This window comes from Monodon monoceros, unplaced genomic scaffold (assembly GCF_005190385.1).
Source record: "Monodon monoceros isolate NGI ecotype Baffin Bay Population unplaced genomic scaffold, NGI_Narwhal_1 Super_Scaffold_21, whole genome shotgun sequence".
Taxonomy (NCBI): Eukaryota; Metazoa; Chordata; class Mammalia; order Artiodactyla; family Monodontidae; genus Monodon; species Monodon monoceros.
The window spans coordinates 80642175-80661425 of NW_021703778.1; the positions used below are offsets into that span (position 1 = coordinate 80642175).

The 19251-nt window shown below is 36.7% G+C and overlaps 1 protein-coding gene and 1 non-coding gene across 2 annotated transcripts in view; one reads left to right on the forward strand and one right to left on the reverse strand.

Moving 5' to 3' along the window:
• Positions 1–19251, forward strand: part of CHRNA7 (cholinergic receptor nicotinic alpha 7 subunit) — a 122246-nt gene that overhangs the window by 69580 nt on the left and 33415 nt on the right. The gene's annotated exons all lie outside the window — the stretch shown is intronic.
• LOC114905467 lies at positions 17531–17637 on the reverse strand. Its single transcript, XR_003796290.1, has one exon. It is a non-coding gene; the product is annotated as a U6 spliceosomal RNA (small nuclear RNA).

Sequence of the window (19251 nt, forward strand, 5' to 3'; positions counted from 1 at the left end):
CCCCCTCTCAGCCTGCTGTGGGGTCCCTGTGGGATCTCCACTGCCTACCCAGGCTGTGGGCCATCTGTACAGAGGAAGGAGAGCATAGGAAGCGGTGACTGACAGGGACAAGACATGGGGGCGGGGTGCTGGTCCTCCCCCGAAGCCCGGGACTTCAGCTGTGCAGGGGCTGGGTCAAGCTGAGTGTGCCTATGGCATGTGTCAAAATCTGGAGGAGCTGGGCTGTGGGACAGGGTCTCTGGGCCGGTGTGTAGCCGATGCTGTCTGTGCAGCTCAGGAGAATCTTCTGAGGACACACCTTCACTGCCCTTGAGTCGTTTGTAATCAGTTACACATTACTTCATCCCGGTGGGCTGATCTGATCTGATTCCTGATTGCAGTGAAGCCACGTGGAATTACTCTCCCTCGCTCGCAATTAAGGAAACTGTTTCTGAGACACAGGACCAAGGCCTTGACTCCCAAAGCTTTGACTTTTCCCAGCACTTGACAGTCTTGTCATGGGTGTAAGACAGGGGCTCAGAACATCATCTTACAGAACAGATGATGTGAGTCAGGGGCCGGGCAAGATCTGGAGGAGAGAGACCCTCACCCAGTGGCAGGGGGAGAAGTTGTTCCTGGGAAGGGGGCCAGACGGGACCTGTCTGCGAGGGGCAGTCCTGGCGCAGCTGTTGACTGTGCCTTTTTCACTTCTAAGAGTGGCCCAGCTTAGATAATAATGTATGTGGTCCTCTCACTTAGGACAAGTGGCTACAGGGAGACAACAGTTAAGTGAAGACCTGGAAGCCAACAGGATAGGGCACCTCAGGGAGAAACACTAGGTGAGGCCATGGCACGGAGCTCTTAGGGGGGGACCGTGGGTGACAGTCTTGGAAGGGAACAAATGTTGCAGGACCCCCAAAACATTGCTTTTATTTAATTCAAGGGAGGGGGTAAAGAACAGGATAGGCCAGGATGAAGTACAGTAAGGCATTCAGACCAGTCCAGCTGGGCTTCTCCTCCAGGACTCTGCCCTTGATGTCCAGTGCAGTTGTTGCCTCTGGGATGCTGTGGGCCTCAGAGGACTTGGTGTTTCTTAGCATTACATCACGTGCAAATCCAGTTTAACACTCAGGTTCCTCCCCTCTGGCCAGCGAGCTCTGTCAAAAGAACCACGTACTATTTACATCTTTGATTCCTCAAAGTAAATGTGGCAAACAGCACATGGAAGGCATCAAATTAGAGCGAGTGGATGCAGTGTTGGGGGCTGTGACCCTGGTACAGTAGGGAATCGCTGGAGGCCTTAGTGCTTAGCACTCACAGCTCTGGATTAAGAGATCCATTCCCAACAGCAATAAACAAAAAATAAGTGAACTCTGGTTGTTTGGGGCAGGGGTGAGGGGTATGGGTCATAAAATGCAAATATCTAGAGTTTATCATTCTCTTTTCTCCTTCACTTTCCCTATCAATCTATCATGAAGGATTATCCAATTTAAACTACTCAAGTTATCTTTTAGCATGATTTATGGTCTTTTATTGAAGATAAACTAAACCTTCTTAATCAGATCTTTTTGTTACTCTCATTATGTATCACTGTGGCTTTGGGTTCCATACTGGAAGATTACACATGCATTCTATTCTAGTTTTTTCTCATGCTTTTTTGCTTTTCTAATGCTTTTTGCTTTTCATTTTGTGGGTTTTTCTTTTTAACTTAAATTTTTTTAATGGTGCAAGGTAAGAGTCTAACTTTACTTTTCTTTAAAGGGTAGAAAATGATTCTAACATGATGTCCTAAACATTCTGTCTTTTTCCTCCTGAACTGAAATGGGATAGTTGTATTCCTCTATTCAGTATCAGTAGCCTACTTAGTGCTAAGGAGAGAAACAAAAAGAGACATATATTTTGAATATCATGCTGAAATATTAAAATATCCAAAATATAGGGAAGACCTTTAGAAGCCCTCAAAGTGAAAAATTACAGTAACAAGAAACAAATTTGGGCTAAGTTAATAAGGTCTTACTCAAATATTAGAGGGAAATTATTATTATTTTTTAACATCTTTATTGGAGTATAATTGCTTTGCATTGTTGTGTTAGTTGCTGCTGTATAACAAAGTGAATCAGCTATACGTGTACATATATCCTCATATCCCCTGCCTCTTGCGTCTCCCTCCCACCCTCCCTATCCCAGCCTTCTAGGTGGAAACAAAGCACCCAGATGATCTCCTTGTACTGTGCAGCTGCTTCCCACTAGCTATCTATTTTACATTTGATAGTGTATACATGTCAATGCTACTCTCTCACTTCGTCCCAGCTTCCCCTACCCCCTCCCCATGTCCTCAAGTCCATTATCTTCCTCTGCGTCTTTATTCCTATCCTGTCGCTAGGTTCTTCGTAACCATTTTTTTTTTTTAGATTTCCATATATATGTGTTAGCATACGGTATTTGTTTTTCTCTTTCTGACTTACTTCACTCGTATGACAGACTCTAGATCCATCTACCTCACTACAAAATAACTCAATTTTGTTTCTTTTTATGGCTGAATAATATTCTATTGTATATATGTGCCACACCTTCTTTATCCATTCATCTGTCAGTGGACACTTAGGTTGCTTCCATGTCCCGGCTATTGTAAATAGTGCTACAATGAACATTGTGGTATATGTCTCTTTATGAATTTTGTTTTTTTCAGGGTATATGCCCAGTAGTGGGATTTCTGGGTCATATGGTAGTTATGTATTTAGATTTTAAGGAAATTCCATACTGCTCTCCATAGTGGCTGTATCAATTTACATTCCCACCAACAGTGCAAGAGAGTTCCCTCTTCTCCACACCCTTTCCAGCATTTATTGTTTCTAGATGTTTTGATGATGGCCATTCTGACCGGTGTGAGGTGATACCTCATTGTAGTTTTGATTTGCATTTCTCTAATGATTAATGATGTTGAGCATTCTTTCATGTGTTTGTTGGCAATCTGTATATCTTCTTTGGAGAAATGTCCATTTAGGTCTTCTGCCCATTTTTGGATTGGGTTGTTTGTTTTTTGGATAGTCAGCTGCATGAGCTGTTTGTATATTTTGGAGATTAATCCTTTGTCAGTTGCTTCCTTTGCAAATGTTTTCTCCCATCCTGAGGGTTGTCCTTTCGTCTTGTTTATGGTTTCCTCTGCTGTGCAAAAGCTTTGAAGTTTCATTAGGTCCCATTTGTTTATTTTTGCTTTTATTTCCATTTCTCTAGAAGGTGGGTCAAAAAGGATCTTGCTGTGATTTATGTCATAGAATGTTCTGCCTATGTTTTCCTCTAAGAGTTTGATAGTGTCTGGCCTTACATTTAGATCTTTAATCCATTTTGAGTTTATTTTTGTGTATGGTGTTAGGGAGTGATCTAATTTCATTCTTTTACATGTAGCTGTCCAGTTTTCCCAGCACCACTTATTGAAGAGGCTGTCTTTTCTCCATTGTATATTCTTGTCTCCTTTATCAAAGATAAGGTGAGCATATGTGTGTGGGTTTATTTCTGGGCTTTCTATCCTGTTCCATTGATCTATATTTCTGTTCTTGTGCCAGTACCATACTGTCTTTTTTTTTTTTAAATTTATTTATTTTTGGCTGTGTTGGGTCTTTGTTTCTGTGCGAGGGCTTTCTCTAGTTGCGGCAAGTGGGGGCCACTCTTCATCGCGGTGCGCAGGCCTCTCACTATAGCGACCTCTCTTGTTGCAGAGCACAAGCTCCAGGCGCGCAGGCTCAGTAGTTGTGGCTCACGGACCCAGTTGCTCCGCGGCCTGTGGGATCTTCCCAGACCAGGGCTCGAACCCGTGTCCCCTGCATTGGCAGACAGATTCTCAACCACTGCGCCACCAGGGAAACCCCATACTGTCTTGATTACTTTAGCTTTGCAGTATAGTATGAAGTCTGGGAGCCAGATTCCTCCAGCTCCATTTTTCTTTCTCAAGATTGCTTTGGCTATTCAGGGCCTTTCGTGTTTCCATACAAATTGTGAAATTTTTTGTTCTAGTTCTGTGAAAAACGCCATTGGTAGTTTGATAGGGATGGCATTGAATCTGTAGATTGCTTTGGTTAGTATAGTCATTTTCACGATGTTCATTCTTCCAGTCCAAGAACATGGTATATCTCTCCATCTGTCTGTATCATCTTTAATTTCTTTCATCAGTGTCTTATAGTTTTCTGTATACAGGTCTTTTGTCTCCTTAGGTAGGTTTATTCCTAGGTATTTTATTCCTTTTGTTGCAGTGGTAAATGGGAGTGTTTCCTTAATTTCTCTTTCAGAGTTTTCATCATCATTAGTGTACAGAAATGCAAGAAATTTCTGTGCATTAATTTTGTATCCTGCTACTTTACCAAATTCATTGATTAGCTCTAGTAGTTTTCTGGTAGCATCTTTAGGATTCTCTATGTATAGTATCATGTCATCTGCAAACAGTGACAATTTTACTTCTTTTCTGATTTGGATTCCTTGTATTTCTTTTTCACATCTGATTGCCGTGGCTAAAACTTCCAAAACTATGTTGAATAATAGTGGTGAGAGTGGGCAACATTGTCTTGTTCCTGACCTTAGTGGAAATGTTTTCAGTTTTTCAGCATTGAGAACAATGTTGGCTGTGGGTTTGTCATATATGGCCTTTATTACGTTGAGTTAAGTTCCCTCTATGCCTACTTTCTGGAGAGTTTTTATCATAAATGGGTGTTGAACTTTGTTAAAAGCTTTTTCTGCATCTATTGAGATTATCATATGGTTTTTCTCCTTCAGTTTGTTAGTATGGTATATCACATTGATTGATTTGCATATATTGAAGAATCCTTGCATTCCTGGGATAAACCCCAGTTGGTCATGGTGTATGATCCTTTCAATGTGCTGCTGGAATCTGTTTGCTGGTATTTTGTTGAGGATTTTTGCATCTATGTTTATCAGTGATATTGGCCTGTAGTTTTCTTTTTTGGTGACATTTCTGTCTGGTTTTGGTATCAGGGTGATGGTGGCCTCGTAGAATGAGTTTGGGAGTGTTCCTCCCTCTGCTATATATTGGAAGAGTTTGATAAGGATAGGTGTTAGCTCTTCTCTAAATGTTTGATAGAATTCGCCTGTGAGGTAATCTGGTCCTGGGCTTTTGTTTGTTGGAAGATTTTTAATCACAGTTTCAATTTCAGTGCTTGTGATTGGTCTGTTCATATTTTCTGTTTCTTCCTAGTTCAGTCTCGGCAGGTTGTGCATTTCTAAGAATTTGTCCATTTCTTCCAGGTTGTCAATTTTATTGGCATAGAGTTGCTTGTAGTAATCTCTCATGATCCTTTGTATTTCTGCAGTGTCAGTTGTTACTTCTCCTTTTTCATTTCTAATTCTATTGATTTCAGTCTTCTCCCTTTCTTTCTTGATGAGTCTGGCTAATGGTTTATCAATTTTGTTTATCTTCTCAAAGAACCAACTTTTAGTTTTATTGATCTTTGCTATCGTTTCCTTCATTTCTTTTTCATTTATTTCTGATCTGATCTTTATGATTTCTTTCCTTCTGCTATCTTTGGGTTTTTTGTTCTTCTCTCTCTTAAGTGCTTTATGTGTAAGGTTAGGTTGTTTATTTGAGATATTTCTTGTTTCTTGAGGTAGGACTGTATTGCTGTAAACTCCTCTCTTAGAACTGCTTGTGCTGCATCACATAGGTTTTGGGCCGTCGTGTTTTTATTGTCATTTGCTTCCAGGTATTATTTGATTTCCTCTTTGATTTCTTCAGTGATCTCTTGCTTATTAAGTAGCGAATTGTTTAGCCTCCATGTGTTTGTATTTTTTACAGTTTTTTTCCTGTAATTGATATCTAGTTTCATAGTGTTGTGGTTGGAAAAGATACTTGATATGATTTCAATTTTTTTTAATTTACTGAGGCTTGTTTTGTGACCCTAGGTATGATCTATTCTGGAGAATTTTCCATGAGCACTTGAGAAGAAAGTGTATTCTGTTGTTTTTGGATGGAATGTCCTATAAATGTCAATTAAGTTCATCTTGTTCAATGTATCATTTAAATCTTGTGTTTCCTTATTTATCTTCATTTTAGTTGTTCTGTCCATTGGGGAAAGTGGGGTGTTAAAGTCCCCTACTATGAATGTGTTACTGTCGATTTCCCCTTTTATGGCTGTTAGCATTTGCCTTATGTATTGAGGTGCTCTTGTGTTGGGTGCATGTATATTTACAATTGTTATATCTTCTTCTTATATTGATCCCTTGATCATTATGTAGTGTCCTTCTTTGTCTCTTGTAATAGTCTTTATTTTAAAGTTTATTTTGTCTGATATGAGAATTGCTACTCCAGCTTTCTTTTGATTTCTGTTTGCATGGAATATGTTTTTCCATCCCCTCACTTTCAGTCTGTATGTGTCCCTGGGTCTGAAGTGGGTCTCTTGTAGACAGCATATATACGGTTCCTGTTTTTGTATCCATTCAGACAGTCTGAGTCTTTTGGTTGGAGCATTTAGTCCATTTACATTTAAGGTAATTATCGATATATATGTTCCTATTAGCATTTTCTTAATTGTTTTGGGTTTGTTATTGTAGGTTTTTTCCTTCTCTTGTGTTTCCTGCCTAGAGAAGTTCCTTTAGCATTTGTTGTAAAGCTGCTTTGGTGGTGATGAATTCTCTTAAACAGTTATGCACCCAGCACAGGAGCACCTCAGTACATAAGGCAAATAATAATATCTAGTGTATTCCAAAATGTAGATATCACATGGCTTCTGTTCTCTCATCACAAAGCTCTAAAAGTGGAATTTATCAACAAAGCGATAGTAATACAATAATATGTATATATGTATGTATAATGTCCACTTAATTTTTTTAAAAAAAACACTCTTAAATTAATCTTGGCTCTAGGAACTTTTAAGAAGTGTCTTTTAAAGAATGAATAACAATGAGTATGAACATGTCAAGACCAGAGACAGATGCCAAAGTCGTGTCTAAAGATAAGAAAACAAGGAAGTTTGAAATTTGATTAATTAATCCTATACCTCAAAAAGTTAGCAAATGCATATCAGAAGAAACTGGAAGAAACTAGGATGAATTAGTAAAGACAGAAATGATTTTTAAAAGGCATAAAACAAACACACATTTAAAAAAAATTCAAAACTAAAATCTAGTTCTTTGAAAACGTCAAAAAAGTGAATGAATGAAAGAACATATGTATAAATTGAACATCTGGTTGAAATGGGTGCTTTTCGAGGGAAATAAAAATTACTAAGTATACCTAAAAAGTAGAAAATCAGAATAGACTTAAAAATACATAAAAATGGAAAAGGTAGGCAAATATATACATTTAAAAGTTACATTTTTACATTTGAATTTTACATCTTCAAAGAATAGATAAATATACATTATATAAATTCTTCTAGAACATGATAAAAGATAGATTTATAAAGCTAACAGATATTAAACATGACAAAGACGTCTGAATAGAACTATTGACAAATCTTATGTGTAAATATGAATGCAGATACCGTAAAAGAATACCGACAGATGAATTCCAGCAGTGCACTAAGTGAAAAATACCAAATAATTTTTATCCCAGGTAGGCAAGGATGGATTAACTTGGTAGATTTACTAATGCAAGTCACGTTAATTTGTATCCATGTTAAAGAAGGAAACAAATTAACAGACAGAAAAAATATTAAATTCAGCTCTAATTCTTGATTTAAAACATTATAAACCAAGACTAGAAGAAAACTTTCATAATTGGATAAATACAATCCACAAGAAAACTGCAGTAAACATAAACTAATAGTTGAGAAGTTAGATCCACATCCAAGTCAGACATAAGGCAAAGATGCCAGATATCCCTCCTGTCAGCAGTCTGCTGGAGGGTGTAGCCAGAGCTCGACAAGAAAAAATTGAAAATAAGAGATCTAAATATAGCAGGAAGACACAACACTGCTGTTACTTCTAGTTGATTATTGACTTAAAAATAGAATCTGCTGACAAGCTTGGAGCTAAATAGAGTTGAGCAAGGAAGACGAGATAATAGCTGAGCTACACATCAGTGACTAACAGAGAAGCAAAATGGAAAACAGGATCTCATTTACAATAGTGAGCATAACCGTGAAATACTAAGGGATAAATCTGGGACAAATGCACCAGCCCGTGAGAGCTGAATTTAACAATTATTCTGTCTCTGTTAAGATTATGTCTTTGCTTCCTTGTCTAACGTGGATATGTAGTGAATTGTATTAGTAAGTCTACTGGTTTCATCCACCTTTGCCTATCCAGGATAAAAACTCACCAAAGCATCTGAAAGAGTGTGCAACCAGAAGTGCCATTGCTGTGGGGGACCAGGTTTCGGGACCAGGGTCTAGATACGCTCTGCCCCCATGTAAGCCATGTCTGCAGTCCTTCTGCACCAGGTCAGAGTGTTCATGAGGAGACATTCAATGGGCTTTAAAAACTCCCAGGCTGCTCAGAGGTTTCTTTGGTATGGTCCTCTGAGTCCTTGCAAACCATGTGGGTACTCTCAATCTTCCGGCTCATTTTGACTTTTCTGATTTGATTTTCTGGCTTCTGCTCTGCTTAAGAAACTCCCAAGTACTTGTTAGCAATGGGGGCTTCATCTCTACCTCCCTCAGAGTGCGATACAGCAGGTTTGGAGTACAGCTGAGGAATCTGCTACAAGTGGTCTATGGACCAAACTTTGAAAGACTCTGACCTGCTGGGCACAAATACCAACTTACATATCTTTAATTAGGTGGAAACTAGGAGGAACTTGGGGGGGGTTGATGTCATGATTTTCAGCCCATACAATAACCTTAATTAAATTCTTGTCTCCCTCTTGCTGTCCAGAGAGAGACACCAACTGAATGATGAAGGATGCTCACGACATTGGTGGCCTATGGCAAAAGAACAAATGGGAACTTGATTCTAACCATCTGACTGCTTCTCCCTGGTACTTACCTAGGTATTCTCATTTTCCCAGGGTGCATTAATGCTTTAGGGAATTATTACAGGATTCCTTAAGCATTTTGTAATCAACAGGCAGGATATGTTATGGCTATAACATAGGTCCTTTGATGTTCTCAGTAAGCAGAACATAGGATGGGTTCCATTTTATAGACTTCCAGTGGGTGCCTCTAAAGGCTTGTGGCAGGTGGCATCTGGGTTTGAAGGTGACAGTTCTTCCTGACCTTCCAGTGGACATTGTCACATTCTTTTTATCTTGGCTTTGTTGACCTTTTTACCTCATTTATTGTGAAAGCCAACATCAGATTGAGAGCAAAAAAAAAAAAGTCTTCATGGTTCAAAAGAGCAGTATCATTGGCCATTACAAAGTCAAATTGCTTCATTTCTATCCTCCCTTCCCTAAACAGCTAAATATCATTTTATATATCTGTCAGTCCATCCATTTAATACATTTTGATGTGGTTATAATGACTGCATTTTTCAGTAATTATAAACATTTTCTATGTTTCTATGGGCACTTCCTAATTATAATTTTCATGGTAACGTAAGATTTCATTGAGATGATGTATTTTAATTGACCATTATTGGATATTTGGTGTCTTAATTTTTTAAAATAAATTCTAAAATGGATGACTAATAACCTGCTGTATAAAAAAGTAAATAAAATAAAATTCAAAAATTCAAAAAAATAAAGTGCTTATTAAGAATATTAAAAAAAAATCTACTTTTTATTTTGAAATAATTATAGATTCCCAAAAAAACAGAGAAAAATGTACAGGGAGGTATATCTTCCTATCCTTCCCAGTCTTCCCCAGTGGTAACATTTTAAATAAGTCCAGTAAAATGTCATAACTGAGAAATTGACATTGGTACAATCCACAGAGTTTATTCAGGTTTCACCCATTTTACGTATGTGCATTTGTGTGTGTGCATAATTCTAAGCAATTTCATCACATGTGTAGATTTGTGTAACTCCTCCTACAGTTAAGCTCTGGCACATACTCATAGGATATCCATCTCTAGAATTATGACATTTCAGTAATATTATATAAATGGATCCATACAGTATGTAACCCTTGAGAGTAGCTGAATAGCATTCCATGGTATAGATGTACAACATTTGTTTAAATATTTATCGATTGAAGGACATTTGGGGAGTTTACAGTTTTTAGGTATTATAAATCTACCATGAAGATGCATGTACAGGTTTTTAGGTGAACATAAGTTTTTATTTTTCTGGTATAAATTACACAAGAGTATAATTGCTGGGTTGTATAATACATAGATGTTTAGTTTTCTAAAAACACTGTCATACCCTTTTTCAGAGCACCTGTACCATTTACGTTCTCAGAAATACGTGACTCAAGTTACACTGCCTTTTCACAAGGATTTGATGTTTCCATTATTTATTACTTTGGTCATTCTGTTAGGTATGTAGTAATATTGCATTGTGGTTTTGCATTTCCACAAGGGCTAATGATGTTGAACATTTTCCATGTATTTATTAGTTATGCATAGCCTCTTTAATCAAGTATCTGATCATTTCTTTTGCCTTTTTTCTAATTTGATTGTTGCTGGGTTTTGTTATTATTTATTTTTTACTATTAGTTTTGAGAGTTCTTTATATATTCTGTGAGTCTTTCTTCAGATATGTGTTGAAAATATTTTTTATCCTTCTATAGCTTGTCTTTCCATATTCTTTTTGTTTTTGAATTTTATTTTATTTATTTTTTATATGGCATCTTTTCATATTCTTAACTGGATTTTTCACAAGGCAAATTTAAAAAAAATATATATACATGAAATCTACTTGATGGATTGTGTTTAGGTGTCAAGTCTAAGAAATCTTATCCTACACCTATGTCCTGAAGATTTTCTCCTGTTTCCTTCTGAGTTTTATAGTTTTAAGAGTTACATTTAAGTCTGTGATTCATTCTGAGTTAATTTTTGTGAATTCTTGTATAATATGTGAGGCTTAGGTCAAAGTTCTTTTCACCTATGGTTTTCCAATTGCTCCAACTCCATTCTTTGAAAAGGCTATATTTCTCCTTTGAATTGCCTCAAATCCTTGATAAAGTCAGTTGTACAGATCTGTGTGGGTTTACTCTTGGGTTCTCTGTTCTGTTCTATCGATCTGTGTCTGTCCCTCTACCAATGCAATACTGCCCTGTTTGCTTTAGCTTTAAGTAACGCTTAACATTAAATAGAGTTTTTCCTCTTAGTTTATTCTTCTTTTACAAAATTGTTTTAGATCTTTTAGTTTCTTTGCCTGTCTCTATAAATTGAGAATGACCTTGTCCATGTCTACAAAAATCTTACTGGAATTTTGATAGGAACTTTGTTAAACTTACAGATTATTTTGGGGAGAATTGACATACTATGTTGACTCTCCCAACGTGTGATTGTGTTTTATCTCTTGTTTAAATCTTCTATGATTTCTTTCATGGGTATTTTGTAATTTTCAGCATACAGGTCCTGTTCATGTTTTGTTAGATTTATATTTAAGAGTTTCATTTTTTTAGCAATTATAAATAGTATTGAATATTCAGTTTCCATAGTTACTAATATATAGACATACAATTGATTATTTGTTTATTATATAAATTTTGGGTGTACATTATAATCTGACATCTGTATACGCTTCAAAGTGATCACCACTACAAGTCTAGTTACCATCCATCACCATACAGTTGACCCACTTCACTCATTTTGCCCATTCCCCAAGCCCCCTTTCCCTCTGGTAACCGCTAATCTGATCTCTGTACCTTTGAGTTTGTTTTTGCTTTATTTTGTTTGTTTATTTATTTACTTTTTAGATTCCACACATGAGTGAAATCATACAGTATTTGTCTTTCTTTGTCTGCCTTATTTCACTTAGCATAATACCTTCAAGGTCCATCCATGTTGTTGCAAATGGCAGGATTTCGTTCTTTTTTTAATGGCTGAGTAGTATTCCATTGTGTGTGTGTGTGTGTGTGTGTGTGTCTTCTTTATCCATTCATCCAGTGATGGACACTTAGGTTGTTAGGATGTCTTGGCTATTGTAAATTATGCTGCAATGAATGTAGAAGTGCATGTATCTAATCAGATTAGTGTTCTTGTGTTATTTGAATAAATAACCAGAAGTGGAACAGCTGGACCATATGATGGTTCTAGTCTTAAGTTTTTAAAGAGTCTCCTTACTGTTTTCCATAGTGGTTGTACCAATTTACAGTCCCACCAACAGTGTAAAAGATTGCCTTTCATCCACATCCTCTCCAACGTTAGTTATTTCTTGTCTTTTCAATGATGGCCATTCTGGCAGGTGTGAGATGATATGTCACTGTGGTTTTGATTTGCATTTCCCTAATAATTAGTGATGTTGAACATTTTTTCCATGTGCCTGTTGGCCATCCCTATGTCTTCCTTGGAAAAATATCCATTCAGATCCACTGCCTATTTTTAATTGGGCTGTTTTGTTGTTGTTGATTTGTGTGAGTTCTTCATATATTTTTTGATATTAACCCCTTATCAGATATATGATTTGCAAATATCTTTTCCCATTCAGGAGGTTGCCTTTTTTATTTTGATGATGCTTTTCTTTGCTCTTCAGAAGCTTATTAGTTTGATGTAGTCCCATTTGTTTATTTTCACTTTTGTTCCTCTGGTCTTTGGAGTCAGATCCACAGAAACGTCACTAAGGCCAATGTTACTGAGGTTACCACCTATGTTTTCTGTTTGTTTTTAGGAATTTTATGGTTTCAGGTCCTACATTGAAGTCCTTAATCCATTTGAGTTAATTTTTGTTATGATATAAGTTAGTGGTCTAGTTTTATTGTTTTGCATGTGGCTGCCCAGGTTTTCCACCATTTATTGAAGAGACTATCATTTCTCCATTATATGTTCTTTGCTCCTCTGTTGTAAATCAGTGGTCTATATATGTGTGAGTTTATTTTGGGCTCTCAATTCAAGTTCCATTGACTTGTGTGTCTGTTTATGTACCAGTACCATACTGTTTTGATTACTATAGCTTTGTAGTATAGTTTGAAATCAGGGCTCATGATATCTCTAGCTTTCTTCTTCTTTCTCAAGATTCTTTTGGTTATTCATGATCTTTTGTGGTTCCATACAAATTTTAGAATTCTTTTTTCTAGTTCTGTGAAATATGATATTAGAATTTTGATAAAGATTGCATTGAATCTGTACATTGCTTTAGGTAATATGGACATTTAAACAATATTAATTTCTCCAATCCATGGACATGGAATAACTTCCCATTTATTTGTGTCTTCTTCAGTTTCTTTCATTAGTATCTTATAGTTTTCAGTGTACAGGTTTTCATCTGCTTAGTTAAATTTATTCCTAGGTATAGTATTCTTTTTGATGCAGTTGTAAATGGGGTTGTTCTCTTAATTTCTCTTTCTGGTAGTTTGTTATTAGTGTATAGAAATACCATGGATTTCTGAATATTGATTTTGTATCCTGTGACTTTACTAAATTCATTTATTAGTTCTAACAGTATTTTGGTGGGAACTTTAGAATTCTCTCTATATAGTATCATGTCATCTTCAAACAGTGACATTCTGATTTGGATGCCATCCATTCTGATTTGGATGCCTTTTATTTCTTTTTCTTGCCTGATTTCTCTAGGCTAGGACATCTGATACTATGTTGAATAAAAGTGGCAAGAGTGGGCATCCTTGTCTTATTACTGATCTTAGGGGAAAAGCTTTCAGCTTTTCACCATTGAGTATGATGTTACTTGTGGGTTTGTCATATGTGGCCTTTATTAGGTAGGTTGAGGTACACTCTCTCTATAGGCACTTTTTTGAGAATTTTTATCATAAATGGATGTTGAATTATATCAGATGCTTTTTTCTGCATCTATTGAGGTGATCATATGATTTTTATTCTTCATTTTGTTAATGTGATGTATCACATTGATCGATACATGGATTTGAACCATCCTTGCATCCCTGGAATAAATCCTGCTTGATCATGATATATGATCTTTTTAATGTATTGTTGGATTAAATTTGCTAATATTTTGTTGAGGATATTTACATCTATCTTCATCAAGTATATTGACCTGTATTTTTCTTTCTTTTTCTTTTTTTAAATTTTTTCTCTGTCATGCCCTTATCTGGTTTTGGTATCAGGGTAATGCTGACTTTGTAAAATATATTTGGAAAGTTTCCCTTCTCTTCAGTTTTTGGAAGAGTTTGAGAAAGATGGGTATTAAATTTTCTTTAAATATTATATGCAATTCACCAGTGAAGCCATCTGGTCCTGGGATTTTGTTAGATTTTTGATTACTGTTTTAGTCTCTTTACTATTGATTGGTCTATTTAGATGTTCTATTTCTTCATGATTCAGTCTTAGAAGTTTGTATGTTTCTAGGAATTTATCCATTTCTTCTAGGTTTTCCAATTTATTGGTGCATAATTGTTTGTAATAATCTCTTATGATCCTTTGTATTTCTGTGGTATTAGTGTAACTTTTCCTCTTTCATTTCTGATTTTATTTATTTGAGTCCTCTCTTTTTTTTCTGGTTAGTGTAGCTAAAGGTTTGTTAATTTTGTCTTTTCAATGAACCAGCTCTTAGATTTGTTGCTCTTTTCTATAGCTTTTTGTCTCTATTTCATTTATTTCTGCCCTAAGTTTTATTATTTCCTTTCTTCTACTAATTTTGGGCTTTGTTTATTCTTCTTTTTCTAGTTCTTTTAGGTGTAAAGTTACATTTTTTGGGGGGGAATTTTCATGTTTTATGAGGTAGGCCTGTATTGATAAGAACTTTTCTCTTAAAGCCACTTTACTGTATCCCATAGATTTTGGTATGTCATATTTCTGTTTCATTTCTCTCTAGGTAATTTTTGATTTCTCCTTTGATTTCATTGATGACCCATTGGTTTTCAGTAGCATGTTATTTAATATCCACATGTTGTGGGGTTTTTCCCCCATTTTTTTCTTGTGATTAATTTCTAATGACCCCATTATTATATAATACCTGTCTTTGTTTTTTATTTCACTGTTAGTTTTAAATTCTATTTTGTCTCATACGAGTATGGCTACTTCAGCTTTCTTTTCATTTCCTTTGCATGGAATATCTTTTTCCATCTCTTCACTTTTAGTCTGTGCCTGTCCTTTCTTCTGAAGTGAGTCTCTTGTAGGCAACCTACTTACGGGTCTTGGGTTTTTTGTCCATGCATCTATTCTGTGTATTCTGATTGGCAAATTTAGTCCATTTACATTTAAAGTAAGTATTGATTGGTATGTATTGCCATTTTCTTAATTGTTTTCTAGCTATTTTTGTAGTTCCTCTCTGTTTTATTCCTCTTCTCTTTTTCTCTTCCCTTGTGTTTTTCTTTAGTGTTATGTTTAGATTCCTTTCTTATTTTCTTTTGTGTATTTACTATAATTTTTTTCCTTTTGGCTACTGTGAGGTTCACATATCACATCCTGTGTAAATAGTAGCCTGTTTTAAGTTAGTAGCAACTTAGGTTTGAACACATTCCAAAACTTTATCTTTTTAATACCCCCCATGTTTTATACTTTTGATGACACATTTTATCTCTTTATTTTATGCATCCCTTAAGTAATTAAGTATTGTAATTTCAGTTAATTTTATTGCTTTTATCTTTTAACCTTCATGCTTGTTTTATGTGATTAATTTACTATATTTATTATTCACCTTTCCAGTGAGATTTTTACTTTTGTATGTTTTCTTATTATTAGTTAGTGCCATTTCTTTTCAGCTTAAAGAAGTCCCTTTAACATTTCTTATTGGGTCAGTTTAGTGGTGATGAACTCCTTTAGATTTTACTTATCTTGGAATATCTTGATCTCTTCTTCAATTCTGAATGGTAACCTTGCTGGGTAGAGAATTATTGGCTGGAAATTTTTTGTTTTTCTTTCCTTTCAGCACTTTGAATATGTCATGCCACTGCCTCTGAGCTGTACAGTTTCTGCTGAGAAATCTACTGATAGCCTTAGGGGTTTACCTTGTACGTAACAAGTTGTTTTTCTCTTTCTGCTTTTAGGATTCTCTCTTTATCCTTAACTTTTATTATTTTAATTATAATATGTCTTGGTGTGTGACTCTATAGGTTCATCTTATTTGGAACTTGCTGCACTTCCTGGACCTGGAAGTCTGTTTCCTTCCCCAGACTAGGGAAGTTTTCAGCCACTGTTTCTTCAAATAATTTTTCTGACCTTTTTTCTTTCTCCTCTTCTTCTGGAACCCCTATAATGCAAGTGTAATGTTGTCCCAAAGGTCCCTTTAGGTATCTTTGCTTTTTAAGTTCTTTTTCTTTTTACTGCCCTGTCTGGATGAGTTCCATTTTGTCTTCCAGCTTGTTGATTTGTTCTATCTCATCCAGTCTGATGTTCAGCTCTTCTGGTGTATTTTTCAGTTTAGTTGTAACTTCTGTTTGGTACTTTCTTATATTTTCTGTCTTTGTGGAAGTTCTCACTGTGTCCATCCATTCTTTTCCTGAGCTTGGTGAGCATCTATATAACCATTACTTTTAACTCTTTGTCAGGTAGATTGCTTATCTCCATTTCATTTAGCTATTTTTCTGAGGTTTTGACTTGTTCCTCCAATTGGAGCATATTCCTCTGTCTCCTCATTTTTCTTAATTCTTTGATTCTATGTATTAGGTGAATCAGCTATCCTTCCCAGTCTTGAAGGAGTGGCCTTATTTAGGAAATGTCTTGTGGGCTCAGAGGTGCAATTCTGCCTGGACACTAGAGCCAGGCATTCAAGGGTTGTCCCCTGTTGGGGCTGCATGCACCCTCCTCTATGGTGGGGCCACAGCTGCTTCTGTGACATGCTGGTGGGCTGGGCTTCCCTCCAGGATGGCTGAGGGACATAGCTACAGCTGCTGTGGTGTGCTGGTGAGTGATGCAGCCCCCCAGACTGGCTTGGAGGTCTACCTGTGATGGCTGCACTGACTGGTAGGTGGGGCTGATGTGGCAGGAGCGGGTGGGGCTCTCAGTGGGGCACACTGGTGCTAACAAGTTAGAGCAAGAATTTCAAAGTGGTGCCCACCAGCACCAGTATTAGCAAGGTAGTCTGAAATGGCAAAAATGGTTCCTGGCACTGTCTTGCTTTCCCCAGGGAGCATCTGAAATTGTTCTTGCCTCTCTGGTGATGCTTCAAGGTTAGTAAGTGGGTCCCCTTGACCTACAGTCTATATGCTTTTCAATTTGGTGTTTTCATGCTGGCTTTTGGGTTGAGTGAGTCTGCATGTGGGCCCTTTAAGAATGAATTTTCTCTTCTCTCAGTTCTGTGGTTGCCCTGGATGTATTCCCTTTTGGTTTTTCTTTTTTTTTTTTATTATTGAAGTATAGTTGATTTACAATGTTGTGTTAATTTCAGGTGTATAGCAAAGTGATTCAGTTATATAAAGTATATATATTTTTTATTTTTCAGATTCTTTTCCATTATAGGTTATTACAAGATATTCAGTATAGTTCCCTGTGCTATACAGTAGGTTCTTGTTTATCTGTTTTATATATAATAGTGTGTGTATGTTAATCTCAAACTCCTAATTTATCCCCTCCCTCCCTTTTTGGTAGCCATAAAACGGTTTTCTATGTCTGTGAGTATATTTCTGTTTTGTAAATAAGTGCAAAAACTATGGAATGCTTCACAAATTTGTGCATCATCCTCATGCAGGGGCCCTGCTAATCTTCTCTGTATTGTTCCAATTTTAGTATATGTGCTGCCAAAGTGAGCACTCTCTTTTGGCTTTTAAAATCAGGTGTTTTGGGGACTTGTCTCTCCTGTGCAGGATCTAGGGGTCACGGTGCCTGGTGTGGAGCTTGAATCCCTCAGAGAAGAGATCTGGGCCTTTGTGATCCTTCCCGATTGTGGATCACCGCAGCCAGGGTGTGGTTTCCTCCTTGGTGACACATCTCTCTGCCTCTCCTCACCATCTCAGTGTTGTCCTTTTACTCTTTGTTGTGGAGATTCTGTTCCTCCAGCTTTCGGGTCCTTTATGAGGGGATTATCCCATATGTAGTTGTGGATCTGCTGTGTCTGTGGAAGGAGGTGAGTTCAGGATCATCCTATGCCACCATCTTGAGCCCTCCTTCACAATTTTTTTTAAATGTTGACCTTGTATCCTCTGACCTTGCTCCACTCATGTATTAGTTTTAGGAGCTGTTGTGGGGTTTTGTTGTTGTTGTTGTTAGAGATTTCTTGGGGTTTTCTACACAGTCATGCAAATGATTTCTATCATCACGTCAACTGCAAATAAGACGGTTTTCTTTCCTTCTGATCTCTGTGTCTTTATTTCTTCTGCTTTCCTGGTGAGGACTCCAGTATTATGTTGAATAAGGGTGTTGAAAGATCAGGAATAAGATCTGCCTTGTTCCTGATCTCAGAGGGAAGGCATTCAGTCTTTTTACCATTATGTATGATACTAGCTGTAGTTTTTTTGGTAGATGTTCTTTATCAGGCCAAGGAAGTTCCCCTCTATTCCAGTGTTCTGACAGTTTTTATTCTGCATGAGTGTTGAATATTATCAGTGTTTTTTTCTGCACCAATTGGTATAAGCATCTGCTTTTTATTATTCAGCCTCTTAATATGGTTGATTCATTGATCAGTTCTGAAATACTCCAACCAATGTTGTACTCATGGAATAAACCCCACTTGGTTATGTGTATAATTCTTTATATATGCTGCCAAATTGTATTTGCTAATTTTTTATTAAGGATTTTTGTGTCTATGAGGGAATGTACTCTATACGTTTCTATTTTTTTTCTTATTCTTTTTTTTTCAGTACTATCCTTGTGGTTTTGGTTTCAGAATAATATTAGCTTCTTAAAATGAGTTGATAGATATTCTCTCATCCTCTATTTTCTGGGAGAGAGTTATAGAATTGGTATTAATTCTTCTTAATTGTTGGTAGAATTTTCTAGTGAAACCATCAGGACCTAGATGGTTCTTTTCAGGAATTTTAAAATTATTAATTCAATTTGTTTAATAATTCTGTGACTATTCAGCGTATTTATATCCTCTCGTTTAAGTTTTAGTAGGTTGTGCTTTCCAAGGAACCAAGGAATTGGTGTATTTCATCTAAACTGTCAAATTTATATGTGAAGAGTTGTTTGTGACATCCTTTTGTCATTCTTTTGATGTGTGCAGGGCTTGTAGTGATATACTCAAATTCATTCCTGATATTGGCTTGTCAATTTTTTTTTTTCCCCTCTTTTTTTTTGTGGTACATGGGCCTCTCACTGTTGTGGCCTCTCCCGTTGCAGAGCACAGGCTCCGGACGCGCAGGCTCAGTGGTCATGACTCACGGACCCAGCCGCTCCGCGGCATGTGGGATCTTCCTGGACCGGGGC